The sequence below is a fragment of the Tachyglossus aculeatus genome, chromosome 19 (assembly GCF_015852505.1).
Source record: "Tachyglossus aculeatus isolate mTacAcu1 chromosome 19, mTacAcu1.pri, whole genome shotgun sequence".
In the NCBI taxonomy this organism is placed as follows: Eukaryota; Metazoa; Chordata; class Mammalia; order Monotremata; family Tachyglossidae; genus Tachyglossus; species Tachyglossus aculeatus.
In genome coordinates, this window is record NC_052084.1 from 24,271,757 (window position 1) to 24,279,397 (window position 7,641).

The 7,641-nt window shown below is 50.7% G+C and overlaps 1 non-coding gene across 1 annotated transcript; it reads right to left on the reverse strand.

The window, feature by feature from the left end:
• Positions 1-7,123: 7,123 nt before the first annotated feature.
• On the reverse strand, positions 7,124-7,339 carry LOC119941137. The gene has a single exon (XR_005455162.1). It is a non-coding gene; the product is annotated as a small nucleolar RNA U3 (small nucleolar RNA).
• Positions 7,340-7,641: the final 302 nt, after the last annotated feature.

A 7,641-nucleotide genomic window follows, 5' to 3' on the forward strand; every position in this document is an offset into this window, starting at 1 on the left:
GGGGGTAATACACCCGGCGGGCTCATTTCCTTAAGGGAAAAGGCCCCGAGTGCCCGATGCAATGAGCTTATATACTGCTGTTGCTGATCACAGTGATTGGTACAGATTTGAAAACAGCGGGGACTGGATTCTTGCAGATTTGGTACAGATTTGGTGCAGAGCTGGGCAGAGTCTATCTCCTTATTTGGTTTGATTCCCCTACCCAGCCAGTGGGCTGCAGGGTCTAAGGCCCATACCAAATATGGCAACAGGACCGCGTATATTCAAACAGTATCTGCAACCTTTCCGTAGTGCACGGGACCCCCATCATCCCCCCCTCAAAGACATACGACCCTTATTCCTAAGAGGTTGCTGAGGGTAGATGGTCCGTCTTCTGGAGCGGCTTCATACTGACAGTGGGCGATGAACTCATAACTAGATGCGTTCAGGGTCGTATGGGTGTACTGCAAACCGGCTGTGAGCCTGATGGTGATGGTTTCACGGTTGGGGTGATTTCTTGTAGTGCCTGTAAGATGGGGACAGCGTCCCCCTCAGGTTCCTCAGTTGGCTTCTCTACCGTGGGTTGGAGCTCTTCCCTGCGGAGCCGGAGGCAGAGGTCACCGATTCAGTCACAGGTGTATTGTGAGAGAGTGTCCTCCTGGGGAGAATCAGAAAAATCTGGGACAAGAGGTGTCCTCGGTTTTGGTGCGGGCTGCCTGTCGAGCAACTGAATCTGCAAAACGATTTCTCTTGATTATTTCTGTATTCCCCTTTTGGTGTCCCTGACAGTGAATTACAGCCACTTCCCGGGGTTCCCAAACTGCTGCGAGTAGCTGGAGGATTTCCTCTGCACGTTTGATAGGGATGCCTCGGGCAGTGAGGAGACCTCGCTCTTTCCAAATAGTCCCATGAGCATGTAAGACATCGAAGCCATATTTGGAGTAAGTAAATATGTTAAGACGCATCCCCTTTCCCAATTCCACAGCTCGAGACAGGGCTACTAGTTCTGCTCTCTGTGCAGAAGTCCCTGGAGGGAGGGGCCGTGCCTCGATGACCTTGTGGAGTCTCACTACCGCACACCCTGCATAACGGACTCCGTGGTCCATGTAACTGGACCCATCCATGAACCAGTTAGCATCCACGTTTTCAAGGGTTAAGTACCTAAAGTCTGGTCTGCTAGAGTAACTCTCATCAATTTCCTTTAGGCAATCATGAACTGGAGATGGCCAGTCTCTTTCCCCATCTTCCGGGAGAGGGAGAAGGGTTGCTGGGTTCAGAGAGTTACAGGTCTTTAAGATAACCTCAGGGGTGTCAAGAAGGAGGGCCTGGTATTGCAGCAAGTGGCCTCCCGTAAGCCAACACTTGCCCCTATTTCCTAGCACTGAAAGGACTTGATGTGGAGTATAAACAGTAAGGGGTTAGCCCAAAGTCAGCTTTCTGCTCTCTTGTACCACCACAGTGGTGGCCGTTACCACATGGAGACATGCTGGCCAACCAGAGGCGACACTATCCAACCACTTGGAAAAATATGCTACCGCCCGAAAGTCTGACCCCAAGGACTGACGTAGAACCACAACACAGTGGTGTCGCTGCTCGTCAAGAGGTTTGGCTAGGTCAGGCTAACAGTTCCTGCTGGGATAAACATGGTAGGGGATCAGTTTGGCGACAAGATTTTGAGATGCCGTCAATCCCTACCTCCCTTACTCCAGATGGATGGGTAGCACCGCAAAAACTGGGAAGGATAGAGTAGTCGGCCCCCGTATCGATAAGAAAATTTATAAACTTACTGGACACTTCCATGCTCACCCTGGGTTCAGCCATGGAGATGGTTCCTGCGGGGGCCTGGCCATTCCCTGGGCCCCGTCACTCCCGGCTCCTAGATGTGCCAACGGTTGGGAACTGGCCAGCCTCAGGGTCAGCACTTGCATCCAAGTGTGCATTCCCACTTCCAGTGCCTGTGTCCCCGGCAGAGAGGGCGTGGTCCAGGTGGCTGGTGACCACAACCAGGTCTCCGTGCCTGGGGGCATTTCCAAGCCCAATGGCTAGACTGGTGGCACACAAAACAGGGCTCTGGGACCCTGGGCTGCGGGCAAGTACCGTGGCCGCATCTAACAACCTTCCAGGGTGAAGCCGACCCTTCATCAGGGCCACCACAAGTAACTGGGCCTGCTCTCTGCCCTTCACTTTGGCCCTGCGGTCCTTCTCATCTCAGGCTGCCTGGTCACGGTTGTTAAAAACTCTAAAGGCAGCCTCTATCAACTGATTCGTGGGGGGTTATGGCCCCAACTGCTCCTTCTGTAATTTTTGGCGGATATCTACAGCCGATTGATTAATAAAATACAGCATGACATTTACCTCTACCGAGTAGGGATCAAGTTGTGTGTACATTCGAATCGCCTCCGCCAGCCTGAGTCTAAACATGGTGGTGTTCTCGGTTAGAGTCCTGGGTCACAGCTCGGACCAGATCATAGTTAACTTGCTTCCTAATTCCTTTCTCCTTGCCTGCCAGTAGCTATGTAATCATATGATCCCAGAGCTGTCTATCGGTACTCTCCCCCTGATAATTCCACTCCGGTTTGGCGCGAGGGACAGCTATAAAGCAACAGATTAAGATCTTCCCATGACAGATTGTACTGCAGAGTCAGGCTCCGGAATTCGTTCCAAAAGCGCGCGGGGTCTGCAGAATATTGTCCCAATTTATGTTTTGCCATTTCCAATTCGCTCAAAGAGAAGGGTGCCTGTACCCACACTATCTGTCCCCTTTCCCCTGTGACCTCCCTCAAGGGGAGCATCCTTTCCTCTGTCTCTGGAGTGGCATGGCGTGTGCCTCTCCGGGTGCTGGAAGGGCTTAGGGCCCACGAGGTGGACTGGTATGGAAAGCCATCCTCCTGGGGTCCCCGGCCGAGGTTCATCCAGTACATCTGGGGAATCGGACATTAGGGCTGGGCTCCCGGGAGGGGCCCAGGAAAAACACATGCGGCAATTCTTTCCCCCAGGGCTCTGGGGCAAAGCCATAAAAGCTTGAACATACTGGACTTCTGACCATTTCTCTAACTGCCTGCAATATAAATCCAGCTGGAGAATGGTATTATAATTTAGGGACCCATATTCGGGCCAGACCTCCTGATCCTCTAATTTATACTGGGACCATTTTGTGGTGCACAAATAATCAGTTACTGACATTTTAACTTGGCCAAACCAACTTTGTCCTTATTAAAACGTTCCTCTTTTGAGGTGATTGAAAAACCTTGTCCCATAATGGGTGGAAAACGTTCCTCTTTTGAGGTTCTGTGTCTCTCTCGGGCTATGACCGATCCGGTCGGCCTTCCTTCCCCCCTAGTGTATCTGGGAGCTAGAGGGTGCCTTCATGAGAGCAGACAAGAACAATTCCGGTTCTGTGTCTCTCTCGGGTTATGCCCGAGTGCCACGTGGCATCCCACTGGCCCAAGCTGTGGTCCCTCCACCTCAGGGCGTCCCCTGATGAGAGGTCCCTTCCTCGGACCAACTCCTGATGAGAGGTCCTTTTCCCAGCCAGCCTCCTGATGAGACGTCCTTTTCCCGTACCAACCCGGTCGGTCCTCCTTCCCTCCTAGTGTACCCAGGACCCACAGGGTGCCTCCGTGAGAGCAGACAAGAACGATTCAAAAGAGGACTCACCACTCCGATGGCTTCAGGCTGTGCTATGGTAATCCAGGATGACGGCAGTCACATTTACTGGGTTCCCCGTACGGGCCACCCAAATGATGGCGGCGGTTGTTCTGGATGGCCCCCAAGGTCGCCAGGCGACTAAAGAATTAGTCAGACAGCGTGTGACTACCGAAAATTTTGTTGGTAAGGCCGAAGACCGAATAGGGGGTAATGCACCCAGCAGGCTCATTTCCTTAAGGGAAAAGGCCCCGAGTGCCCGATGCAACGAGCTTATATACTGCTGTTGCTGATCACAGTGATTGGTACACTCATTCCCTTGGTGATGTTGTTCGCTCCCACGGCTTCAATTTGATGGCACTACCATCCTTCCTGTCTCACAAGCCCGCAACCTTGGTGTTATCCTCGACTCCGCACCCTCGTTCACCCCTCACATCCAAATCATCACCAAAACCTGCCAGTCTCAGCTCCGCAACATTGCCAAGATCTGCCCTTTCCTCTCCATCCAAACTGCTACCCTGCTCGTTCAAGCTCTCATCCTATCCCGTCTGGATTACTGTATCAGCCTCCTCTCCGGTCTCCCATCCTCTTGTCTCTCCCCACTTCAATCCATACTTCACGCCGCTGCCCAGATTGTCTTTGTCCAGAAACGCTCTGGGCATGTTATTTCCCTCCTCAAAAATCTCCAGTAGCTACCAATCAACCTACGCATCAGGCAGAAACTCCTCACCCTCGACTTCAATGCTTTCCATCACCTCGCCCCCTCCTACCTCACCTCCCTTCTCTCCTTCTACAGCCCAGCCCACACCCTCTGCTCCTCTGCTGCTAATCTCCTCACCGTGCCTCATTCTCACCTGTCCCGCCGTCGACCCCCAGCCCACGTCATCCTCCTGGCCTGGAATGCCCTCCCTTCGCACATCCGCCCACCTAGCTCTCTTCCTCCCTTCAAGGCCTTACTGAGAGCTCACCTCCTCCAGGAGGCATTCCCAGACGGAGCCCCCTCCTTCCTCTCCCCCTCGTCCTGCTCTCTATCCCCACCGTCTTACCTCCTTCCCTTCTCCACAGCACCTGTATATATGTATATATGTTTGTACGTATTTATTACTTTATTTATTTATTTTACTTGTACATATCTATTCTATTTATTTTATTTTGTTAATATGTTTGGTTTTGTTCTCTGTCTCCCCCTTCTAGACTGTGAGCCCACTGTTGGGTAGGGACTGTCTCTATATGTTGCCAACTCGTACTTCCCAAGTGCTTAGTACAGTGCTCTCTACACAGTAAGTGCTCACTAAATATGATTGATTGATTGATTGATTGATTTGAAAACTGTGGGGACCGGATTGGTGCAGATTTGGTACAGATTTGGTGCAGAGCTGGGCAGAGTCTACCTCCTTATTTTGTTTGGTTCCCCTACCCAGCCAGTGGGCTGTAGGCTCTAAGGCCCATACCAAATATGGCAACAGGACCGCATACATTCAAACAGTATCTGCAACCTTTCCATGGTGTATGGGGCCCCCATCACCACTACTCTATGGTTGAAGCTCAGGATATCTCCCCAGGTCTGCCCCCAATAATTCACCGTGTCCACATGGACACCTGCACAGCAGAACACCGAGGCCATGGAGGAGGAGGAGCAGCAGCAGCTAAAAGGGGGCACTCAACCAGCTGTCCCCCTGAGAATTTTAGATCTTTTTTTAAAATCTCTTAGCTGGCCCAGGTGAACTAGTACAGAGAAGCACTGTACTAAGCCCTGGGGAGGATACAGGCAAATACAGTTGGACACAGTCCCTGTCCCACGTGGGGCTCAGTCCCAATCCCCATTTTACAGATGAGGTAACTGAGGCCCAGAGAAGTGAAGTGACTTGCCCCAAATCACACTGTTGACAAGTGGCGGAGCTGGGATTAGAACCCACGACCTCTGACTTCCCAAGCCTGGGCTCTTTTCACTAAGCCACGCTGCTTCTCAATAATTACATCACTTGTTGAGTGCTTACTAGGTGTCAGGCACTGGACTAAGTGTCGGGTGCATACAAGCAAATCAGTTTGAACCCAGTCCCTGTCCCATGTGGGGCTCTCCGTCTCAATCCCCATTGTAGAGATAAGGTAACTGAGACACAGAGAGCTGAAGTGACTTACCCAAGGTCACACAGCAGACAAGTGGCAGAGCCGGCATACGAACTCATGACCTTCTGACTCCCAGGCCCAGGATCTGTGCACTACAGCCTGCTGCATCTACCTGCCCCAGCCGGCCCTTAGTCCGGGGGGTCGTAACTGTCGAAGGCAGACTATGATGAGTCAAGGAGTCAGCCTCTCCTCTGGTGCCACTAACCTTCTCGCTGGGCCTCCATCTCACCTGCCTCCCTCCTCAAATCCAACAGACTATCCCTCTCAGCTCCCTTCAAAGCCATACCGAAAGCACACCTCCTCCAGGAAGTGTTCCCTGACTAAGCCCCACTTTTCCTCAGCTCCCACTCCCTTCTGCGTCACCCTGCGACTTCCTCCCCCTCCCCACTGCTCAGCACTTATGTAGATATGTATGTCTATATCTGTAATGTCTGTGTTCCCCGCTAGTTTGTGAGCCCGTGCCCTCAGGGATTCTATCTCTTTATTTCCTGTATTGTACTTTCCAAGCGCTTAGCACAGTGCTCTGCATGAAGTACACACTCAATAAATACAACAGAATGGATGAATAAACTGGAAAGTAAGGGAAGAAGGGCTTTTTAAGATAAGATCACAGCCTGGGCATCTGGATGAGCTCGGTAAGTGCAATTACAAGCAATTGACTTAAAACCTCAAAAGAAGGAAAACATTTTAAAGTAGATTGGAAAACAAACTAACAATCCAACTAAACAATTCCCCCAAACAGAAAAAGGAATACATAAGGCCCTTGGCAAAATTTCACTATTAAATTCCACCACATGCTCTCCTACAAAGAGGAGGAGCGTGGCACCTCACGCTCTCCTACAAAGAGGAGGAGCATGGTTCAGTGGAAAGAGCCCGGGCTTGGGAGCCAGAGGTCATGGGTTCTAATCCCGACTCTGCCACTTGTCAGCTGTATGACTTTGGGCAAGTCACTTCACTTCTCTGGGCCTCAGTTATATCATCTGTAAAAATGGGGATTAAAACAGTGAACCCCACGTGGGAGAACCTGATCAGCCTGTATGCCCCCTCCCCCCAGCGCTTAGAACAAGTGCTTTGCACATAGTAAGCACCCCCTTCTAGACTGTGAGCCCGTTGGTGTGTAGGGACCATCTCTATCTGTTGGCGACTCATAACTCCCAGATGCTTAGTACCCTGCACTGCACACAGTAACCACTCAATAAATGCGATTGAATTAATAAATGAATGAACAGATGCCACCTTGATTATTACAACATCAAAGAAATCACACTCCACAAGCTTTAATGGCTTCCTACATCTGAAGTCAAGCCATGATGTTAAAGTCTGGATTATTACACTAACAGCAATCTACTGTTACAACCTCTCTAAAAAGAATACCACTCAGTTTGTGTTCGCTCCCTCCAGCCTTCCCCGAAGAGAAGAGGAATGGTCATCAAGGGCGGGCGGCAGCTGATCAAAGAGGCACCACGGGCTGGCTTGATGCTCAGAAGAGAACACTCTCACCCCTCCTCGAGGTTTGCGTCTTTTTACACTTTCGATCTCACTTCTCCAGTCACACACTATAGAAATGATCCCTGAAAATATCCGACAGTAACCACCAGACAGTATCGCTTGGACGCAGAGCTCTCTGTACTGAGCGCTTGGGAGGGCATATTACAATCTAGAGGGCGAGACAGACATCAAAATAAATCATCTATCATTTAAAGATTATGCATGTAAGGGCCGTGAGGCTCGAGCTGGGATGAATATCAAATATTCCAAAGTCTCTAGACCATAAACTCGTTATGCAGGGAATGGGTTCATTAATCAATCAATCAATCAATCAATCAATCAATCGTATTTATTGAGTGCTTACTATGTGCAGAGCACTGTACTAAGCGATTGGGAAGTACA